This window comes from Anabrus simplex, chromosome 1, assembly GCF_040414725.1.
Source record: "Anabrus simplex isolate iqAnaSimp1 chromosome 1, ASM4041472v1, whole genome shotgun sequence".
In the NCBI taxonomy this organism is placed as follows: Eukaryota; Metazoa; Arthropoda; class Insecta; order Orthoptera; family Tettigoniidae; genus Anabrus; species Anabrus simplex.
In genome coordinates, this window is record NC_090265.1 from 1514948557 (window position 1) to 1514973921 (window position 25365).

At 40.7% G+C, this 25365-nt stretch overlaps 1 protein-coding gene across 3 annotated transcripts in view; it reads left to right on the top strand.

Moving 5' to 3' along the window:
• The window catches only part of jar (Myosin heavy chain 95F jaguar), a 562711-nt gene that overhangs the window by 247467 nt on the left and 289879 nt on the right, over positions 1–25365 (top strand). The window lies entirely within an intron of this gene.

Genomic DNA, 25365 nt, shown 5'->3' on the forward strand with positions numbered 1-25365 from the left:
TCATTTTAAATGATTAGTTGTTGATTGTTTTGGACAAGAGAAAAATTGTCTTAGCTCATTCTTTTCCAATTTAAATTTCACGCGCTGTCTTAGATTTTCATCCGGGAAACGGCTTGAAAAAGTGATGTAGGGCCTACAACCATCTAAGCTATTCTCATCTGTTGCTGCTTTAAATTGATAATGACTGGGGGGCAAATAGTGCATGTGTAAGAAATTCGGTGCATTTTAGAAGATTGCTGTAAGTTTTCATGGTGAGTTCGAACACCACTGCAAAAGTTCTTAAGCTTTTTAATGATTTCCGATTTTAACGAAGCAAATACAAGAAATGTATCTTAATTAAAGTCACTGGCGCTTCCTTCCCAGTCCCAGACCTTTTCCCATACCATCGTCGCCGAAACCTGTAGGCTATGTGTTATTGCGACGTTAAACTGATAGCAAAAGAAATATGTTTGGTAACAAACACCAAATCCAGACACAGGGCATTGCACAGTCGCCCCCCAAAACGTTTACGTTTACAAGTTTCTTTACGTTGCACCGACGGAGATAGGTCTTATGGCGACCATAGGATAGGGAAGGGTTAGGAGTGGGAAGGAAGTAGTCGTGGTCTTCATTAAGATACAGCCCCGGCATTTGCTTGGCATGAAAATGGAAAACCACGGAAAACCATTTTCAGGGCTGCCGACAGTGACGTTTGAAACCACTATTTCCCGAATGCAAGCTCACAGCTGTGTGCCCCTAACCGCATGGTCAACTCGCTCGGTAAAAATTAAAAAATGAGTGCATGGTTTTGTATGTTCCTCGCATTTAATATTTAACAGACTTAATTTGAGTTATTGCCTAAATATAATTCACCTGCCGTATAGATACAAACCCTGTGGATACCTTTTTCGTTTGTTTACAAGTTGCTTTTCGTCGCACCAACACAGATAGGTCTTATGGCGACGATAGGACAGGAAAGGGCTAGAAGTGGGAAGGAAGCGGCAGTGGCCTTAATTAATTAATTTGCCTGGTGTGAAGTGGGAAACCATCTTCAGGGCTGTCAACGGTGGGATTCGAACCCACTATCTCCCGAATACTGGATACTGGCCGCATTTAAGCGACTGCGGCTATCGAGCTTGGTCCTTTGGATATCCACAGGAAACATTTTATATTTGTTTCTGGGAAAGTGTACCTGCGAGGAACTTATACAATATCATGCGATCATTCTGTTTTTGAGCGATTGTTCATCAAATGTTTCGTGTCGCGGAGAGCTTGTTTGAAAGTCTTCGTAAACAGAAACACGAAGGACTTTTTAATCATGCACCATTAAGCACTTACTCTTCTGCATCTTGTCTGCTAATGTGAGACCAATCACGTCCAAATCCACGAATAGCTTTTTATTTATTTTGTTTCGGATAGTACGGTTTGTAAACTGACCAAAACTTTCTCGATCTCCTGGCTTTGGGTACGGGGTGGGGGGACGACGACGACATCTTTCTTTTGTCTGAACGAATTCCATGTTTTGCTATGAAGGAAGTTATCTTACGCATTGCCATATCAGGTCAGAATTACAATTTGCTAGTGGGAAGGAAGCGGCCGTGACCGTAATTAAGGTACAGCTCCGGCATTTGCCTTGTGTGAAAATGGGAAATTACGGAAAACCATTTGTAGGTCTGCCCACAGTGGGGTTCGAGCCCAGTATCTCCCGAATGCGAGCTCACAGCTCACACCGTAACTGTACGCCCAACTCGTTCGGTATATCAGGTCAGAATAATAATGTAAAACGCGGTCTGGCCAGATATGGCAGGATGGATGTATGGTTATGTGTCACGATGGAAATTTTCCTCCGCAACCTGCTAAGAAATAGTGAATGGTAAAAAGTTAGTACTTATTAAAACTGTTATCTACCTATTATAATGCAATTTCAGAACTACATACATTACAGTAAAACCTGCCGTTAGCAGAACCTTTATGAAGCGGAAAACTGTCAATTTTGGAATATTTTCCCGATCGCATGAATACATCGTTCCTGTTCAGGCAAAAGGTTATATCTCAGAATGCTCTTCCTATCCATTATTTTCCTTAAGACTTGTCACACCTCCCAGCCACATGTGGATATACAGTCCATCAGAACAATTTTCGTCGTATTCAATTTCGTATACTAACGTGTAAAGGAAAATGAACCTTAAGTACATTATACTGTAGGGGTGCGTAAATAAGTCATGCAAACATACATTCCTAGAGTGCTGTACAGTAAGGTACATTTTCCTTAATACGTAAGCAAAGGAAAATGAACACACTGAATATTGTTCTGGCGGACTAAATATCCATATGTGGCTGGAAGGCATGTCCAGTCTTAAGGAAAATGATGGATGGGAAGAGCATTGTGAGATATTACCTTTTGCCCGAACAGCGACGATGGATACAGTATTTAAAACACTAGGCTGATTGTTGTGACCACGAGTTTGAGAGAACGGCTGAACCGATTGACATCGTAAAGCATTCTGACGAAAGCTCTTGGTCTGTAGATTCGCAGAGTATCTTTAAAAGCATAAACAATTCTTACCGTATATTTTTAAATTATTAAAGAAAATGTAGCTATCTGATCGGCAAAGCGCTCACCAGGTAAGGCCGCCTGAACCATTAGAGCGCTGAGCAGGTGGCACGATATGGGAGGTGAAAGGAGTAAGCACGCATGCGCAGTCAACGTCTTCCTAGTCAGCTTACTTCGTGGACAGGAATAGGTGCTCGGCTATGTGGTGTGTTTCGAGCTGTCAGAGGTGAGTTGTCGTGGAATGGCATAAGTACAAGAATAAAACTTGAGTGGAGCTGAGAACGCAGGTCTCCGCACACCCGAATGCCAGAAGGATATTATTATTAATTATTTTTAAATATATACTTAACATTCTGTACACGCTGTGGGCTACATGCTATTGCGGGTGATTTGAGGAAGGGAGCCCTAGTGCATATTGCCTGAATTGGCCCGTATTAGGCATCGTCCAATATCGGACCTCGGGCAATACATGTTACGACCAGGTGGGTAGTGCCTTAGCTGCTTGGTTCGGGTTCAGAGGCTCCTGATCGGAGTGAGTGGTATTCGGGGAGGATGATTTCGGGCATGTCTTCGAAACTTCTCAAGTCTGTCCAGGGTGTTCCGCCACCCAAGTTTTTAACCTTCCCTCAGAGGGTCAACCCCTTGGGAACAGACGCAGCGTGTTAATGTGGGATCCAGCTTCCCTAGGCCCCTGGTTGCTATCAGAACCGACGGGAATGACTTCTAGCAGATGAAGTATGTTTTGTTTAGTAGAGACATAGAAGGTGTCTACAGCGAACTAGAAGACAAAATGCGCAACGGTGCTCTCTTGTTAAAAGACGCGCATTGCTGTGCAAGCTGATCTGTTGCAATGTGGCGAAATACTAGTCAAAGTGGAAGAGCACAAAACCTTGAATCTGGTTCGTGGAGTTATCTTGGACAGTGATGTCATCTTGAACACTGACTATGTGTGGATGAAAGACGAGAAGCACCGTGGCGTGACACACGCCTGGCGCATTAGTCAACGGCGAAGACTTTGCCACGGGTGTGTATTACCAGAAAAAGTCAAGGTAACAACCTATTGTTGCGATGTGAGGCCATCCATTCCGCCTCCCATGCAGTGCTATCAATACCGGAGGTTCGGGGATATGGTATCTCGTTGTTCGAATCAGTCTGTATGGTACGAAGGTCAATCAAATATAAACGGGAGTTTTGTTCCTGAACGTCAACAGTTGGTAGGACTGCTATGCTTAGGCGGGACCGTTAGGAGTGGGGAGAGCGTGCTGTTAGATATTTCCCGCCGTTTCGTCAGTAGCGCTCACGATGTCGGAGCAACAGGTGCATCCCTGCACTGCGCAACGCATAATTATACAATTTCTTGCTCATGAAGGAGTTACAGCGGCGGAAATTTGCCAGTGATTGACGGCACAGTTCGGTGATCAAACATTGACAAGGACACGTGTGTTTGCCTGGAATAAAATGTTCAAGTAAGGACGAGAACGTGTGGAAAATCAGCAACACGATCGCCTTCCTCAGACCAGCATTACAGACGAAAACATTCGTGCGGTTAAAGGCATTATTGACGACGATCGTCGGGCGAGAGTATCAGAAATTGCAGAACAAGTCGGAATCAGTTATGGGAGCTATCAAGCAAACATCACAAACGACCTACAGTTCTGTAAAGTGTGTTCCAGATGGGTCCCTCGCCTTTTGACCGAAAATCTGAAGTTGAGACTTTTGAGGTCTGCCAGAGGCTTACAGCAAGGTTTGCGGAAGAAGGTGATGCATTTTTGAGTCGGATTGTCACCTGCAACGAAACATGGGTCCACCACTACACTTCCGAACCCAAAGAAGCCAGTAAGGAGTGGCAGAGGAAAGGGGAGGCAGCACCAGTGAAAGCCAAGACTCGACTGTCAACTGGCAAGGTTCTTGCAACCGTTTTTGTTCGATCAGCGATGCATTTTGCTGATTGATTTTTTGCATGAGCGACGCACAATCAATGCTGCTTACTACTGCGACCTGTTGAACAAGGCGAGGGTTGCATATCGCCGCAAAAGACGAGTCTATCCGATTCTACACGTCATCCTCCTCCACGACAATGCGCGGCCCCATATTGCAGCTCAAACTGTCTCCAAGCTACAGGAAATGCACCGGACTACACTTGATCAACCTCCTTACAGTCCGGCTCCATGGCTATATGGTTAACGCGCTAGCCTTTGGTCACAGGGGTCCCAGGTTCGATTCCTGGCAAGGTCGATAATTTTAACCTTAATTGGTTAATTTCCCTGGCACGGGGGCTGGGGGTATGTGTTGTCTTCATCATCATTTCATCCTCATCACGACGCGCAGGTCGCCTACGAGAGTCAAATCCAAAGACCTACATCTGGCGAGCCGAACCCGTCCTGGGATTTCGCGGCACAAAAAGCCATACGCCACTTCATTTTTTCATCCTCCTTACAGCCCGGACTTATCGCCCTGCGATTTCCATTTGTTCGGACCGCTCTAGGAGGGCAACGATTTGAAGAGGACGAGAGTGTGGAAGACTTCGTGCGCTGACACAACCCTGTTCTTTTTACGATGAGGGCATAAAAAAGCTGCCCATACGCTTTGACAAATGCATTTCCAAAGCAGGACACTATGTGGAAAAATAAATTGTAATTACCTTGTGTTTTTCAGTAAATGAATTTAAATAACAAATGAAATCCCGTTTATATTTGATCCCTCCCCCCACTCATACATGTGGAAGAGAAGCTTATGGCGCAGAAGAGTGCACTAGTTCTGTCTGGTGCACCAACTGCCCTAGCCTTTATTCTCCTGGAGATAGAAACTGTCCGATATATCTCAGTGAGAAGAAGATCCAGGAGATCAAGACCCTTGGTGGTCTTTCCTGCCAGGAAGCGCGCCGTAATTTTAATTCCACGAATACACCTAGGAAAACACTAGACTTCAGCATGATAGCACAGAGTCTACCAGGTTCGTCGTTTACTTCAGCAATACCCGAGAAGACCGCTGCGTCCAAGGCGGCTGTTGCTCGTGCGAGCAAAGCCGCGAAGAGTAAAAGCTCGAAGGTAGGGACCACCCAGCCTTCGACTCCAAAGAAGCCTGTGTCGGCGGTGGATCCTAATCCGGAACAACAGGGAAAGAAGATAAAAGTCTTTCCCCAAGAGGTCGGCAAATGCCGCACCCAAGCTGGCGGAGGCAGCATCGACGACCAAAGCTGGGAATTCACCTCCCAGCCCGTCGAAGCAGAAAAGGAGGGGGAAGGAGGGCGCCCTTACAAGGAGCTCCCCCACTCCTCCTTCGAAAGGGGAATCACGCCCTCAATCTGGAGGGTATGCATCAGCACCAGCAGGATCATCTGCTCCTAAACCTATGCGTTCCCCTCGTAAGAGGAAAGCCTGCCACCGAAAAGTGTCGGAATAGTTCTCGACGTTAATCACTTCGTCCGCTGATGAGGGGATGGACGTCGAGCATTCATATACATCCACGGATGTTGATGTTTACGTTTAAAGCGTCTCGACGCTCATGACCTAAAACTTCGGAAAAGTCCACACGATCGCGCTGTTGCTGTGGTATTGTAACGGGTATGACAGGCATCTTACTGAGCTGCGGCAGCTAATTATTCAGTTCGCGGCGAGTATAGTCTGTATTCAAGAAACTAATCTCAGACCAGGTAGACTATACTCGACAGAAAGAGATTATGCTAACTGGACTTCGGACTTCGTTCTGATACCTACAGCGAAGAGGTTCTACCATGAACCCAGCTGGAAGCAGTAGTGGTACGCGTTTCTTTGCCTGCCATAACTACAGTTTGTAATGTTTATTTCCCACCAGGCCAGCCTCTTAATATCAATGATGTAATTGGTCTTATGGATCAGCTCTCAAATCCCTTCCTCGTATTGGGTAATTTTAATGCCCATGACCCACTATGGCGCTGTGAAATGCCTTGCCCAAGAGGAAGAGAGTTGGAACAGTTAATAAGAGAGCTGGATTTATGCATTTTGAATACAGGGGAAGCAACACATTTCAGCGTAGCGCACGGTACCTACTCCCGCCTTGACGTTAGTCTCTGCTGCCATGCGCTCGTTCCCCTGCATCGGAGGGATGTACACGATGACCTTTGTGACAGTGGTCGTTTCCCCATTATTCTTACTTTGTTAAAAAAAAATGAAATCCGTCGACGCTCCTCCCTGATGGATTTTTAAACGTGCTGACTGACCAAAGTTTACTTACTAGGCGTCTTTAATGACGGGAATAGCCGGCGCGTAGACGATTGTATAAATTACTAGCTTATGTACCGGTGCTTCGCTACGGAATTCTACATTGTATACAGAATTCTAGGTTTGGTAGTGTCCGCATATTTCACCTTGCAGCCACAACTATCCACTGCAGACCACTTGTGTTTGTGTGTGGTATTAGTCTCGATTCTCCCGTCGTACACTATAGTAGTTGCGTGTCTGTAGCTGTGGTGATGTGTGGTGATAAAGTTCAGATCGTTAGAACTAAGCATTAAAATTATTTATAATGAACACTTCAACTATATGCAACATTTAATTTATCGGTGTCTGAACTTGCCGCCAGTTATTGTCAGTGACATATTGACATAATTATGTGATAAGTGAGTGATCTTCCCTGTTGGATAAAGCTCAAGTAGTGTAAAATGAATGTAGAGATATTTATAACTCGTGTACCATACTCCATTAACCCCTTCAGTCCCGAATTTTTCTGATTAGAAAGAAAATTTTTTTCTCACTTGATTTTGATTTTAGGTCATACTGGGGATGTACATAAAAAATTTGGTTGATGTGAGACCTCCCGTTCCAAAAATATATCATGTACAGTATACTGTACATTTGGTCTCAAGCGTTGCTGAATCCTAAACTTCTACCTTGGGATGGTAATCTTCTTAGGACAGGATTAGTAGGGATACAATGTTTCTACTGTATTGAATAGTAAGCCATACATTACTACAGAACTGAAATTATTTATTTTTGAGATATTTTCATTTTTTACAGATAATTACTTACAAATATTCATATTTAGTTCACATGTTATCGACAATGAAATGCTTCATAACAGTTCACTTTCATTCATTGCTTATGAAAGGCTGCAAAGCAGTTCCTTTTCTTATTTATACAAAGATGTACTCCACATTTTCTGCAGATAATGTGTGATCGCTGGGTGCAATTAATCTTCTTGCATCGAGTAGGTTCTTTATTGCCATCATGTTCTGGTAAGTGATCAACACTATCAATCTGCACTTCCCTCAATGGTCTCCTCTCAGTTTGTTTTTTATTAGCTGAAGGTGATGTTACAGGGCTTGTAGAAGGCCTTCCTCTTTTGATACCCTTGAATTGGTTACCAACCTTCACAAAAGCTTCAGCAACCCTAAGCCTGAAGTCTAACAAATCCATTATCTCCTTCTGTGCCAACCCAGCATTTCTAGCATCTTGTCTGTACTCCAGCCAGCTATTGACTATAGCAAAATCCACAGCATGAAAAATCATTCTCAGTGTCCATTTTCTACTCCGAATGAAAATTCTATATAAACTGATCAGCTGATCAAGTAGATCAACTCCACCCATTCCGTGATTGTATTTCCTAACAATTTCAGGCCTAGGAATTTCAATATACTTTGCATTAGCTTTATCCCATCTCTTTACCTTATCTTCCTTCCCTATTCCCACAAAATTTGATGCAAGCACAACTCCCTTATTGTCAAACCATTTCACTACTACAACATCTCCATCAGCACTACAAACTTCTTCACTGTACCCTCTTTCTTTCTTTTTTCCCAAATTATCACTAATAACAGGAGGAGTAGAAAATCTGTTAATTCGTATGGTGCTGGCAGCATATATTTTCTTATTTTTCAGTATCTGAAGTAAATTATATGAGGAGAAATAGTTGTCATAATACAGTTCATGGCCTGGTAGAGAGATCCTATTGCAAAGATGAAGAATTACTGATGGTCCCAGTCCATATGATTTCAGGGCTGCTTGGTCTAATTCTGTAGTACTGCCCTGATAGAGTAAGAAGTCATAAGCAAGGCCTGATTTCCCACATAGTGCAAATAGTTTTACACCCCATGGATATGGCTTACCTCTGACATATTGTTTTACATTTAGTTGCCCTCGGAAAGGTATCATTTGTTCATCAATACAAATTTCTCTCTCAACTTGAAGTTCTAAACACCTCTCCCTCACACAATCATAAATAAGCCTAACTTTCCAAAACCTGTTTCCAGGTTTGGTTAGTGTGTCAACCATGTGCAAGTTATTCCTAATCTGAAAAAATCTGTTTCGATTCATGCTACTCCTGAATAACTCAAGTCCTGTTGCACTATCCCAATACATTCTAATACGAGGATATTTTGTTGCTCCCATAACAATGTGCAAACCAAACAACACTTTAATTTCCTCAGGTGTGGTTGGCTTGAATGTCACGCCTTTCTGAAGTGCATAAATATTTGTTTTCTCTGATATGTTCTGAAATAAATGTTCTGGTAAATACCTCGAGCAATATCCAAATGGGGAAAGAACTTCTGTATGAGAAGTTGTACGTGGATAGTCAAACTGAATATCAAAAGGAATAATGGGCTTGTGTTTCCATCGAATATCAGACCTCTGTGTCAGGAAAATATCTTCAGCAGAAAATTCAGCATCTCCAGAAGCACCAATAGTATATGCATTGCCACTTCCCTCTGTTGGACTGCTTACAGAAATCATCTCATCATCAGCTCCTGAAACATATTACAGAATACAGTTATATTTTAATAATTGTTAGCTAAAAATTTGGCCAACACAATTTGCCATAAGGGTACTTGAGTTTCATAATGTATAATATTATTGAATGTGATCACGTACCAATGCGCTGTGTTTGTGGCTGGTGTAGAGTTTGTGGTTCATCCTCATCATCACTGGCTAACTCCTCCACATCAGACACATCTCCATTCTCCAACAACTTCAAAATCGTATCAACGTCGCTTGGGTTTATTTTCATCCTTGATGAGCCTGAATTTCAACAAAAATATATTTTAGGGAACTCAAAGAACAAAAACAAATGGTTTTTTTACATTTCTAAGAGAAAATCTAGAGTACACAACACTTTATCTTCTTCTAAATTGCTAGAAACTACCAGGTATATAAATAAAACTTTGTGAAATGCACTGAACTCAGTCACACTATCTGCAACACTTGAGACCCCATGTACAGTATACTGTACATGCTAATATACGTGGATATTATGAGTCAAGGGATATGAAATACTAAATATAATTAGTGTGCATATTATATTCAAACCTTTCTCTTTAAATCCCAAACAGAATTTTACCCTAAACAGAACAAAATGTTAAAAATAAAGAATAAAATTTTCCCACTTACCTCCACCAACAGCATGCTTGTCTGCCATGTTTGTTGTTTATCTTCATAATTCACTAATGTGTTGGTAGATGTCACTTCAACCAATTGAGAAACAAAGAGAAAGCATAGAAGTCTCTAGCAAGATAGAGAACTCCTCCATTCACTAATATTTCTTGGTGCTACAAGCTAATGAACTTGATGTACAGTATACTGTACACCGGGACTGAAAGAGTTAAACTCAATGAAATGCAGGGTCTTTTTTATGGCTTGTTCCGTGTGTCAGGAAAACATGCACGGAAGGCGACAGCGCGACCGGGTGACATTTGCCGAGAGATAGGCCTACAGTATATTGCTTCATGACCAGCTCTAAGATGATCTAATGAAGTACGGTAGCGATAACCATTGCTTCACAGCAATCGTTCAGTTCAACATCTACGGTATTGGTAGCGTGTTCAATGTGTTCGCTTTAAAATAACGTAGTTTCTGTAGGAATACTAATCGTGTGTTTAGCGAGTGATGTGTACAGTAGAACAGCGTGTTTTCATTGTGTTGTGCTATGCGAAGCATTCTTCTTATACAGAATGCCGCTTTCGATTCATTCGCAAATTTCCTGGCATCCTCCCTCCCCACAGGAGTACGGTACCGGTACGTAAATTAGTAAAGAAGTTCCGCGCCACCGGGTCCATTCTTAACAAGAAATCACGCAGGAGACGAACCGTTTTAACAGAGGAAAAGCTTGACGACATAAGGGCTCTCTTGGAAAGAATTCCAACAAAATGCCTGTCGCGTCTCGCCCTACAAGCTAATGTGCCATTATCTTCAGCCCACAAAGCAACAAAACTATTAAAAGCAAAACCGTACAAACCCACCCCTGCCCAATATTTAAAAGGACCTGACAGTTTCGCTATGGTTCGGTATTGTAACTGGTTGTTTCAGCCAGTTCACGATGGGTATGTTGACCCAGAACTTTTATTTTATAGTGATGAAGCATGGCTTCACTTATGTGGCTATATAAATAGTCAAAACAATCGCTACTGGTGTGCAGAAAATCCCCACCAGTTGCATGTCCGTCCACTTCATGATGTAATAATAGGAGTTTTGTGCGCAATAAGTGCTCACAGAATTATAGGGCCTATATTTTTCCGCGAAACAATAAATGTTGATCGATATATCACTCTCAGACCATTCTTTCAAGAGCCGACGAAAGAAGAAAGGAGTAATGGTTACTTTATGCAAGATAATGCCACGGCACACACTGCTAATCGGTCTATGGAGGTAATACGGGAAGTTTTCGAAGATCGTGTGGTTAATTATCCCCCTGGATCTCCTGATTTAAATCTCTGTGATTATTACCTGTGGGGGATGCTGAAGGGAAAAGTGTATGTGAACAGCTATCATACAAGAGAAGAACTACAAGAGAACATTATACAAAGTATTTCAAACAACACACGGGCTGAGATTCGCCGAGTGTCTGCAAACCTATTTACGAGGTGTCAGGCGTGTTTGACAGCTGAGGGATAACATTTTGAACATGATATGTAATGCCAGGTAGGTTTTAGACTAATAGTTTCACTAGAAATGGATTTCTATAAGTGTGAATTGCCGTGAGTAGTGGGGAGGAAAAGCGCGCATTATACCGGCTGGCGACCGAGTGTCATTGCGCCAGCCGTGCCGTGCTCTGAGTGGTGCTGCGGGACCAGCTAAAAAAAAAGACCCTGTACTATGTATAGGGACTACGAGATATTTAGCAAAAGTTTTTTTAGCTCTAGGATTAATCGTTGGCTTCTTGTAACACAACTCCTGCGGGACAAACCTCCGGCATCTTAGCATCTTTGGAAACCGTAGAAACAGTTCGTTGGATTAAAATTAGTAACCTTCTTCTTCTTCTTCTTCTTCTTCTTCTTACTAGAGGACCCGTGCTGCTCTGCAGCATTCGTTATGAATAGGTGAAATAAGTGTCTTGTCAGGGAAACGCGGTGGATCAGGGAGCAGTGACGACGGTATAGAAAGCATGAAGTCTAGTAATGACGACATAAAATTGTTAGTGCGAAACTGTAGAAGTATTGTAAAGAAAGGAATAGAATTAAGTAGTTCGATAGAAATCTGGGAAACTGAAACGATCCCGCATGATTGGAAGTGCGCGTTAATACACCCATTGCACAAAACAGGCGACAAGGCGGATCCAAACAACTACAGGGCATATCCCTACTACCGATCACATACAAAATTATTTCTAAAGCTCTGTTAAGCCGTTTAGAAAAACAGACAGATCACCTGATCGGCGAGTGCCAAAAGGGTTTCAGGAAAGGTCGATCATTTGCTGAACAAATATGGAATTTGAAGACTATATTAAGGATCCGCCGAACTACCAGCACTATCGTCACTTTTGTGAACTTTAAGTAGGCGTATGATTCTGTGGACAGACAGACCGTTTTTGATACTCTAGAACTCAGAATGGACAGGGAGACCAGAGAACTAATCCGGCAAACTCTCACAAATACGACTTCTAAAGTGAAATTCCTTGGGGGAATTTCCGAAAATGTTGAAATACATACGGGCGTTAATCAAGGTGACGGCATCTCCTCTATTCTGTATACCTTAGTTATTCGAGAATGGGAAAGGGACGTCACAGGTGTGAGCATCGGAAACTTAGGAAGCAAAGTCAATGTGAAATATTTCGCCTTTGCTGATGATCTAGCAATCATAACTAAGGGCAGAGATGAAACCAGATACGCCATAGAGTCATTACACAGTATAGCATCAAAGGCAGGTCTCCAGATATCGTACGAAAAAACCAGTTCATGGAAAATATACATCAACATAGTAAAAAAACTCCGCTAGAGACGGAAAACGGCACAATTTCACAGGTGTCCTCTTTAGAATACCTTGGAGAAATCATACTATCATCGGAACTAGATAATAGGGTCAACATAGAAAGAGCCACTAAACTCCGTAAGGCGTGCAAACTAACGTGGAATTACTACAACAAGAGAGTCATATCGCATAATGCAAAATTACGACATTACAAGAAAATTGTTTTGCCGGAAGCTTTATACGCCTCAGAAACCATATCCCTTGGAGGTCACTCTAAAATTATAGGAATTGAAAAGCAAAGAAAGGAAAATTCTCGGGAAATTGTATGGCCCCACGAGAGAAAATGGAATGTGTATTAAGAGAACAGCGGACCTCTACTCATTCAGGTTCACTGATGCCGTATGGAAGAGACGCCTGAAATTCTATGGCCATATGTATAGAATGGACAGTGACCGACTTACCGAAAAATTACTTAAAGTAATAAACTCAAAGAAGGTAAAATTAAACTGGCTGGAAGAAGCTAAGATGGACCTCCAAGAAATAAATATCACGGACATCATAGAAGATCCCGGAGCCTTTAGTACAATAGTATCCAAGCACAAATTCATGGAGAAACCTGCTTACTTAGATGCTTATTGTTTTAAGGGGCCTAACATCGAAGGTCATCGGCCCAATGGAGAAATCTATAAGGAAAATTGGTAGGAAATGGTCCTCAAAACACAAGATGCAACACAGTGCATGCATGAAGAGATTTTGGGAGGATAAGAAGGCGAAGACCATCAGGCCAACGAACAAGTTCAAACAAGCTCTTTGAATTGGCATAACGAAGTAATAATAATAATAATAATAATAATAATAATAATAATAATAATAACCAGCGTATTCCCCGTCCACTCACGTTGGTTTTTGAGAGGAAGTCGATAAGACTGATCGCCAATTATAAAATCCTTATAAATTATCCCAGTCAGCAACAATTTTTGTAACAGTGTGCAAACGCAGCTCAGGATAATGTTCTTCGTTTTGAAATGAACAGTACGAAACTGCTCTAACTAAGCAATTTCCATCACTTTGTATAGGTACATTCCTTTGGACAATGTTTGTGACGGAGAAGTGAGAGGAAAAGATCAGTAGGAAGACCAAAATGTGAAATTGGGAAGATGTAGAAGAGCAGAAACTCTACTGTGACAGAAAGAAATGGAGAGCACTTGTACACCACACCCGGGAAACGAGCTTCCACGACTGAGCGCTCAGTTATGAGGACTACAGCGAGGAGACGTCACACCAGACGCGCATGTGTCCGTCAATTGTTCAAAAAATGGTACGAGAATGTCATCCCTATATCTCTGCCCATTGATTGTGGTTTCAAAAAATATAGGCCCTATTATCCTGTGTGCAGTTACTGCCGCCCACACTCCCATTTTCACATATGTAGGGGTGTTTCATGTATGAAATTTTCAGGTTTTTCTGAAGACCAATTTTGGATCAAGTACCCCATCATCAACACACTTTGAAACCCAGTTACAAAAATTTACCCTAATCTCATTATCACATGGACGCAACTCTTGAACAACAGTGATCCTGTATGGTTTCGATGTTAACATTTTTGTAGCTCGCCACGCGGTGGTAATCCAAATTTATGTTTCCTGCGAAAGTTTTCTGAGCAATTTTGTAGGAGTATGTTCTAATATTTCACCTACCTCGCTTATTTTCTCCACAATAAGCACACGCTTTTTTACTCTTCGCTTTCTGCCGAGAATCGAACCTGTGCTTCTAAATTTGTTCACAATTCTTCTTACAGTTTCTCTACTTGGAATGTTCTCACCCGGCTTTAACACTTAGCAATAACACGTTATAAAATTTTTAAATACAATAACAGTTAAACAATAACCACCTACACGTCGTAAACCATAACCACTAACACGTACACATGTTACAAACTTATAACACTTATAACTTAAAATAGGTTATTAACGAAATCAAAGTCAACTTTACTCGGCAAATCCTGCTTGGCAACTGTCTCAGCTCCGCGGTGCCATGTGATCGTCTGACCCTCAGCTCGCCCTTCTACCTGCTCCGCTCCGCCGCCTTGAAGTATTAGCTCGAAAGAAAAGAAAATGCGGTAATATTTGATTGATTTGATGGAAAATAATCGTAGAGGAGAACAACGTATTGAGGAGGTTTCTTTTGTACACAGTGGAGCCGGTGAAAGCGGCTCAAGTGATTCCGTTCGTCAAAACCTTCTGCCGATCGCAAGTGAAGTTCCGGGTCCGAGTTTGAAACTAGAATATGACTCCCCGGAATCTAGTGATTGTACGAGTCCATCGCCATATAAATCGTCTAGTTCTAGTTATGTTCCTAGTCCCGTAAAACGTGTGCGAGAAAACAATATGGAATACAAGAGGAAGGCTGTAAAATTCTGGCTTAACGAAGATGGTGAAAAGCGATTATCACTTTCACACGTCCGCAAATACTTTAGTGAAGTCGGAGCGATATATTTACTTGTGGAAGAAGCAGTTGGAAAATACGGGCATGTCGGCAAGTCCAGTTGAACATAAAACAATGTATGGAAAACTCTATTCCCGTTTCCAGGAGACACGAAGGGAAAGGCGAAGTGTGAGTGATGAAGATTTTCGGCTGTGGGCTTGGGAAATTGCACGTGAATTATCTATCGAAAAAAGTAATTTCTCCGCCTCTCATGCCTGAATCAGCCGTTTCAAGAAACAACACAGGATTGGGAGCAGGAAAATTACGAAATTTTGTACCCCGTTTGGATATTCAGGACGAAAAACAAAAGAATAAGGCTGCAGAATAATTTCTGGAGAGGGCTCCATTACACCCCGTCGTCTGTTTACAACACTGCTCAAAGCGGGTTCGAGCGCGAAATGCGATCGAAGACGACTATCTTTTGTAGGTGAGAAGCACACACACACAGACACACACACACACACACACACACACACACACACACACACACACACACACACACGATAGCCCAATTGGTTAGTTCACTTACATATTCATACACCATAAAGCCAACAATCAGTATGGATGGTTCTTTGTTCCCTAAATTATTTATTATAGTGCAGGAGCCGACCGGAGCCTTCGGTCTTCTGGTTTCAAAAAAATGTCTACCTCTCCTCCTACCCCACCCCCCTCCACCTCTCGTGCGCCGTAGCCTCCTAAAATAAGATGATAGAAGTGTTAGAAATGTGATCGAATACGGTACGAGAGAAGCAGACAGTAGGTACATGCCGATATTTACCACATGCGAAATAAGAAATATTTCACAATCAAATTACCTTATGCAGACAGCTTATACAAAAAAATCCATCCTGCGCTCTTTGAGGGTTGTAAACTGCTTCGTTGAAGTCCACAGAGTCTCGAAGCAAGTCCTTTTGAAGTGACAGCATAGCAAGAGCATTAAGTCTATCCTCGGTCATTGTGCTGCGCAAGAAAGTCTTGAGAAGCACTTTTCTGCTTCCGATGTCGTCATGGGAATAGTAATAACTATGTCTAAAAGTTGTATGCTTTCGCCAAAGACACTGTCAAACTTATTTTCTAAAAGAAACTGCAACAAAGTCGTAGCCCCAGAGAAAGTTCGAAAATCGTTTCTCATGTATAATATTTCAAGTTCGTTTGTCAGTTTTGGTTTGTCGAGAAATGGGTAGGTTTCACACGCTTTGTAGAAAAGTGAGTGGGGAAACGGCTTCTCGAAGCTGCCGAAATTCTCAGCTTGAAACAGGTTTGCTGCAAGAAGGTGGTTTGTGAATTGAAACCGTTCCTTTGTTTTAAGAATGACCGTGTCACAAATTTCTTTTGCCGCAACTCGTCTCGAGGCAAGCAGCAGCCCTCGTGATACCTTCACTGGCGGGCGCAGTATGTCATGTCGTTGAACGGTCATGTTCATCAGCGATGTGATCAATTTTATTTTCCCGAACCATTTTCATAGCAGCCTCGAAACCTGAAAGTGCGCCTTTGACTTCCAACGGATCTGAATTTCGCTTTTGTAGCTGACTGTATAAAATGTCCACATGAGGCATTATCTGATGGGAAAACAGCCAACCAGAACTGAAATAACGGGTGCTCCAATTTTAAACGCAAGCCTTTTACTTGCGATGTGGTGGTAGGCTGTTGATAGGTAGTTTCCAGTTGATCCAGGTATTCAGTGAGGGCATCTCTGTTCTCGTAAACTACTTCAACGGTCCTTGATTTAAAATTCCAGCTTGTGTTCTACCAGCAACTTCGGTCAATACACCTGATCGCTGTGGGGGTTATGAAAGAAGCTGGGGATTTCACTTAAATCTGCAAGAAACATGCGGACATCCGTATTCTGACTTGTCGCTTGTCCCATGACTAAGTTCAAAGAATGGGCATAACAGTGAACGTAATGTGCATGCTTAAAATCTTCCCTGATGAGAGCTTGCACTCCTGAATGGAGACCACTCATTACATTTACCCCATCGCAACTTTGTGAAATTAACTTATCTGGGTTATCCACAACTTCACTCAAAGAAGATTTTAAACACTCTTCTATTGTCTAAGCATCATGACTAGCTTGCATACCAGGATTTGGGAGCCTTGCAATTAAATCTGTAGGCCAATTCTCCACATGCTATCCTCTTACAGTACAACGACAGTGTAAAAAAAAACACCAACAGGATAGGTTTCGACCTGTCTTACCTGCTACGTTCCTTGTGAGGAAGCTATCAAGTATGCAACGTTGTCACATCCCAGGCAACTGGCGGTAGAAAATTAAATAATACTTGCGTGGGATTCAAACCTTCGAGCACTGTTCCCTATCACATTTCCCACCGCGCCTTTGCCGTATGAGCTACTGCGAGGCTTGACACACAGCACGCAGTTCCCAGTCTATACAATACCTGCTCCTTATCTGTGTGTGCACCTGTTGTAAAGTACGTGTTCTTCGTATCTGTGCTCGTTTTACGTGTTCTTTCATGGTTCATATAATGAATTAATAGTGGCACTCACGATTTCTACTGTCTTCTAGCCCGTGTGCGACTCATTGGCTGAATGGTCAGCGATCTGGCCTTCGGTTCAGAGGGTCCCGGGTTTGATTCCCGGCCGGGTCGAGGATTTTAACCTTAATTGGTTAATTCCATTGGCTTGGGGGCTGGGTGTTTGTGCTGTCCCCAACATCCCTGCAACTCACACACTACACATAACACTATCCTCCACCACAATAACATGCAGTTACTTACAAATGACAGATGCCACCCACCCTCATCGGAGGGTCTGCATTACAAGAGCTGCACCCAGCTAGAAGTAGCCACACAAAATTATTATTCTAGCCCACAACCACACATTTCATTATATTACCCCAGTTTAGGGAGAGGACTGAGGTGTTTCAGAATTGTAGTAAACACAGCAGAAAGCATAAAACTTGATTGCAAGGGGCTGGTGGACCACCTAGTATTATCATACTGTACGCTATATTACTGCTATTACTCTTAGGTAAACAAGACTTCTACAATACTGAAATGAAAACCTACAAGCTGTTTTCCGGTCAATGACCAGGTCGGGGATGTAATGAATGAAGCAGATATAGACTATTAGTACGATGGGGTCGCCACTCCCAAAGTGATTTATTAATGACTGATAGATGCAATGAAATGGGAATAGAGAGTGTTGCTGGAATGAAAGATGACAGGGAAAACCAGAGTACCCGGAGAAAAAACCTGTCCCGCCTCCGCTTTGTCCAGCACAAATCTCACATGGAGTGACCAGGATTTGAACCACGGTATCCAGCATTGAGAGGCCGACATACTGCCGTCTGAGCCATGGAGGCTACTTCTACAGTACTCATTTTTTAAATTAATTTTTTGATATTTCAAACATTTTTATTCACGGTCAATATCATACATATACATACAGAGATAGTAAAAGATACAGTGTAAATTCCACATAAGGTAAACTTGTTTGTGGGCTTCAAGAATACAATAGCTAGATTATGTACATTATGGCATCTAGTGAATAGCATTTACTCCATTAGCATTTTGGTGATACTGTACTAATTTTATGAACTGTTTTCCTGCTTTTGTTGTAATAAGCAGGAAGCTGGAATTGAGAAGCATGTGTTAAGGAGAAGGTTGGTTTCTTAGTAGAAAGGAATAGTGTGCTAGTTGATTTAAATATTCTAATGGAAATTTATAAGTTGATTTACTTTGTAATAATTGTTAATGAGCCATGTGAATAGCCTTTTCTTCAGGGTATTCTGGTTGCCACTGATCACGTCCGCAGGTAATGCATTGTATATCCGTGGCCCTAGACAACTTTGATTTCTTTGTCCAAGTAAAGTGTTCTGGCATGGAATACTTATTCCAGTTCTGTCTTGCAGCCTAGTGCAAATTTGTGACATGTATTCTTTGTAGAAGAGCTTAACATTTTTATGCACGTATAGAGTCACTAACTGCACAAATAGCTGCCATATGTTAAGTACCATGCTTTGCTGGAACAGTTCATATGTTGGAAACATCAGTGGCTTTTTGGTACATGACTTTCAGTATGTAGTTCTGGCATGTATTTACCTGAGTCAAGTGTGAATCAAGTATTCCACCCCAAATGTTAATTCATATTGCAGTTGCGACTGAACTAAGGCAAAGTATATAGATTTCAAGGCTTTTGCTGAAATAACATTTCTAATTCTGTAAAATATATAAATAAGCTTCTGAAGTTTAATGATAAAATTTGATGCATGAAAATTCCATTTCAGGTAAATATCTATAATTATCCCTAGGTATGTAACATTTATTGATTTCTCTAAAGTATAACAGTTACACCTTTCAGTACTGTTGCAAGTTGGTATGTGGAGTGTTAGTTTGTCTGAGGGTTGCATTGTTTTATTATGTGAGAAGCAGAGGATTTTTGTTTTATTTTCATTTAAAGAAAGTAGGTGGTTGTTTACCCATTTCTGAACTATGGATAGGGTTTCTTGAGCTCTGTTGAAGGTGTGACTACCGTTTTATCAGCATATGAGTTAATGTTTGCATTACAATTGAGCTCACACAGATCATTGATATATAACAGAAAATGAATTGGTCCTAACACTGTTCCTTGGGGTGCTCCGATTTTTACTTGTTCACTGTTACTTAGGGTATCCTTGATTCTTACCTTTTGTGTTCTGTTAGAATGAAAGCTTTTAATTAGATTTTGAGGAATTCCACAAATGCCTACTTTTTCAAGTTTTCTAAGGAGTGTATTGTGGTCTACGGTATCAAATGTCAGTGTTAAATCCAAAAATATAGAATTAGTCCTTGGCAGTTAAGGAAAATATTGCATCTTGAACGCTAATTTTTGGTCTAAAACCAAACTGATTTGGCAGCAATATGTTGTACTTATTCAGGTAATGAAGTAGTCTGGTTTAATGCATTTTTCTAGTAATTTTGAAAGGTGGGTTGTGAGAGAAATTGGGCAATAATTGTTTAACTCTCTCTTATCGCCAGATTTATGTATTGGCACTATGATAGCAAATTTGAATGGATCTGGAAATTGCCCTTTTGTTAGTAACAGATTAAAAATGTATTGCAGAGGCTGTAGAATATGTGAACTAATTGTCTTAAGTGTTTTACTAGAGATCTTGTCATAGCCATTATTATATATATTGTGATTGAGGTATTACATGAATGTCATTTTTATATGTGTCATTAGATTCTTTGCTGATATTTATTATTTTGTCAGTACGTTCTAAACCTATATCACTGAAATAATCCACAAATTTGTCTGCAATGATAGTTGGTTGGTTTGTTTCTTGTGAGTCTGTAAGATTTATGCTATCTATATCTGAATTTCTCTTCTCCTTCCTACATGTTCCCAGTCTAGAAAGCCAAGCATAACGGCCGAGAGGATTTGTCATGCTAACTACACAACACCTCGCAATCTGCAGGTCTTCGGGCTGAGCAGCAGTCGCTTGGTAGGCCAAGGCCCTTCAAGGGTTGTAGTGCCATGGGGAGGGGTTGGGTTCCTACATGTTATATAATTTATGTTTTTCCACAGGATTTTAGAATTTTTGGAGCTTGATATAATTTTATTAGAATAGTACTTCTCTTTTGCTACTTTAATAAGCCTGTTTATCCAGTTTCGGTATGTTTTATATTTCTTAATAGTGTATGTGATCTCGTCATTATTTGAGGATCTCATCTTTTGTTTTACAGTTGTCTGGTATAATTTGTCCCTTATTCTAATGGAAGTTAGGATTGCAGTTGTGATCCATGGTGTTATCTTTCTGAATTTTTATCTTACATGTCTTGTGTTAGTAGAGTTTCACAAATATCCAATAAAACTATTGGCTGCTTTGTGGACATCGTGTTCATTCAGGATAGATCCCCAATTTTCCTTTTCTAAGGCTTTATCTAAAGCTTCATAATTTATTCTGGCATTGTTCTGTGTTTTTCCTTCCATTTGTGGTATATGATATTTTTGGGATTATTTTTGTATGAGAAAAATAGGACTGTGGTCTGTGATATTGGTATGTAGAATGTACGAGTCAAAATTGTTACCCTACTTCTGTGGGATTTAACCTGTATGTGATCTATACATGTTCTAGATTTTGGGGTTATTCTGGTTGCAGAACTTATGTATGAAATGAAACCATTAGCACTTAAGGTGTTTTATGTATTCATATTTAATTTTTTGAGCATACTGTCCAATTAGGTTTAAAATGTCAATGTTAATATCGCCTATTATTATATAATGTGTGGCTGCAGGTAGCTGCTGAAGTGTATTTCCTAGTTCTTCTATGCATTTCTTTGGGTTTGTGGAGGGTGATCTGTACATAGCAAGTATCATGTAACTTTTTAAATTATACTAGCTGATGTACCCATGCTTTGTTATGGAATTCTTTGTGGTTTTCCCAACTGAAGTCAACATAGGTCATCACAATGACATCAGTAGAAATGTAGCACTTAAAAGCAATGTTATCATATAAAATACTCAATCAAATGAAAAACTGCACATTTTCTCAATTTTAACGAACAGTACTATGTTACAAGATATTTGTAAAGCAGTACTACGGGAACGATCTAACAGTCCAAAATTCCAGTGCTGCAATGTCCAGGCCGCAGACAGCCATGAACACTCCTCTGCCATTATTCCGTTAAATGTGCACACTACTTATTCCAATCAGTGCCTCAGAGAAGGTATTGAATAGCTTGACTGCTATGATGAACCGGTATGGACCAGTGTTTGACGTTCCAGTAGTATGAGAAACTTTATGAACCAGGGGAAAGGAATGGCATGCTAAAGAAGAAGGTTATCTAATTCTCCAGCTACTTCCCACCAATATTCAGGCAGGTTGTTATACTCGGTATGCAGCACTAATCCCATCTCCCAGAGATGAGTGGCAACAGAAGACACAAAGCACATCACAACAAACAATGGTCAGTGTGATGTTGTTGTTGATCCATTTTATGAGCTTTCTATAATTTAGGCCTTAACATGTAATTTTCTGTCGACTCTGTGATATTACTACATCTTATAAAATTATCTATAGCGTAGACTGTAGTTCCTTATTTCTCGACTTTACATACCGATCTTCATTAAATTCTGGTTACCTATTTTCTCATGACTCGGCACTGATATGGACTTAACAACAAAAATCCAAATTCATGAATATCTCTGTTATCAAAGCTGGTACAGTAAAAATATATGACTTAGTTATGTAGTCTTTATTGAAAGGACCACTAATAACATAAATATTTGAGAATTACATTGTAGGCCATCCCCTAAACTACCCTTTCACTCAGCGTGAATTACATTATTTATGACCTAAATTGTAGTGACTTATTACCCAACTTTATATAAAGATTTTCATTAACTACTGTTCAGCCATTTTCTCGTGATGCTCATACATACATACATGCATACATACATACATACATACATACATACATACATACATACATACATACATACATACATACATACATACATACATACATACATGAATAGCTTGACTGCTATGATGAACCGGTGCGGACCAGTGTTTGACATTCCAGTAGTATGAGAAACTTTATGAACCAGGGGACAGACAGACAGACAGACAGACAGACAGACAGACAGATAGACAGACAGACAGACAGACAGACAGACAGACAGACAGACAGACATTATGGAAAATTAATAAGTGTATTTCCTTGTTACTGTAGACACGACCAATAGAAAAATACCATTCTTCTTAAATTCTGATCAATGTACAAACAAAATTTTTATTTTATACAGTAGAGTCTCGATTATCCGACCTAAACGGGACCTGGAGTACGTCGGATCACCGAAAATGTCGGATAATACAGAATAACTTTGAAAAATGAACTAAAACAATGACATGTTTTACGGTACTCTATTTATTGAATTATCAATTCAATTGTACAGTACATGCAGTATTGAACAAAAACATTCCAGATGTCTTACGAAAAGAAACTTTTCTCCACAGATATTAAGCTGCCTAATGCCGTACAGTTTTTTCCACCGATCAAACCACCCAACACTGGCAGGAAAATTAGGGTCCTCTTAATTAAACTCCTTCTGGAAATACACAGCCTTATCCTGCAGAATGGGGCCAGATAATGGTAGGCCCTTTTCCCGGTGTTGAGATAACCAAAGAAATAGTGCTTCACTTTTTCGTACTCACATTTTTTCAATGTTTTTCTCTGCTCTGGTAGAGCACCACTTTTCAATTTCTTCCCTCTGTTTTTTCCAGTCTCACACTGTAACACATCCAACACCACAATCTGAAGCCACATTTTGAAGAATTTCCCCTTTGTCCAGTGGCTTTAATGCACTCAACTTGTCTTCCCTGGAAACAATCACTTTCTTCCATTTACTTGCTATACTCACAGAGGATATGAAAATTATAACATTCGCACCCAACCAATACTACAATGAACAATGACTGAAGACTCACTGCACCTGTCCTTGAGAAAAAAACACTGTCCTACTGCTAGGGGTCAGGCCAGTGCTTGTCCCATGGACGCAGCCTCCACACCGTGTGTGCCTGAATTTAGTCTCCACCAAAAGTTCAAAATAAGTCTACCAGTGTCGGATAACACGGAATGTCGGATAAGCGAAGGTCGGATGAGCGAGACTCTACTGTATATAGAGATTTTAAGTTGAGTAGGCTACCATTTGCAGCTTTCAGCATTTTCACAGTAGATATTGCATCATTTTGTATGGGGGTTACATGTGTGTATATCTTTAAGCTGTCATGTGTAGAATTTTTTGAAGGTATGAAGTACTCATTAATTCCTAAAATAGACAAGGGTATATCCCTAATGAGTTGGGTTTCAGATAGTATTATAATGTCTAGTTTATGATCCAGTTGATTTAACATAACTAACATGCTTTCAAAATTTGTTATCATGGCACTTATATTCAGGTGCATAATTCTAATTCCTGCAGTATTGTTGATTAATTTGTTCAGGTCAGGTTGTTTACAATGCCTGTACTGTAGTGATATTATCTTATAAGCTAAGGCCTCACTTATGATCTAGTTTCTTATCCATAACCTATTGTCTACTATAACTATTTGTAATTGCTTGGTGCACACTTCGAGAGAGAACTTCAGTATACTGTAACTATATTTATGAATCACTTGGCTCAGGTATCCTCAGTCTCTCTGTTTCGTAGGGGCTGCTGATAGGTCTGCTGTAGTCTTGATTTGCAGTATGGGGCTGTCCTCATTTTACCTCATGAAGACCTTCCCATTCTTGGTCCAAGCAAATTTGTAGTTCATGGAGTGTTTCGAATTTCTGACTAGCCAATATAAATGTTGGTTCTGTTTTGTTAGATGTTCATTTAAGTATACTGTTGTGTCCCCACTGCCTTTAATATCTGCACAGAGAAGTTTCCCGTGCTTTCTTTTCTTGTCCATTTTGTTTTTTTTTGTTTTACACAAATAAAATTCTGCAATTATGAGGGGAGTCTTCTTCCTTCTCTCCTTATCTGTAACTGCTGGGAGTTCATGGCAATATTCAATGTCACACTCAGGATGAATTTCCACTCCAACTGCACTTGCAACTTGAGGTACTATATCATACACATTTTCACCCTTAGAGACTGGTATGCCGGCGATTTCTAAATTATAATTCTTAGACTATTGCTCAAGATCACTGATTTGCTCCTTCAAACAGTCTTGCTGTTGTTCACTTCGTTGGTTAGATGGTCTATGCATTTTTTTAAGTTCACTTCTTTTGCTGTATTAGTTCATCAACTTTTCTGGACTGAAACTCTAATGAGCTGCAGACGTCTTTCAGGATTTGCTGCACGCTGCTCTCAGCTTCACATAGGCTTGTATTGTCCGCTTTGACTTTATTCTACTGATAAGAGTATGAAGAGGATTTAACAGAAGTAGGGTTATGTTTGCATTGATTACAGTGCTAAAAATTTCCCTTGGATTTGCCAGCATTGCCTTAAAAGCAGCATTTAAAACTCGTGTACATTTTAAATGGAATGTTTCACCACACTTCCCATCACACTGTACCGGTACATAATTTTCATTCTCCTTGAGCGACACTTTGCAGGAACTGCACATGACATTGCTGGTATTGGACACCATAATGAAGTACTATACGCGCACTTTATCTTGAGCCCGGATCTCCATAGTAACGAATGGGAACTAGGGCTCAAGAAAAAGTGCGCGTACTATACTCCATTTATTTAATGTATTAA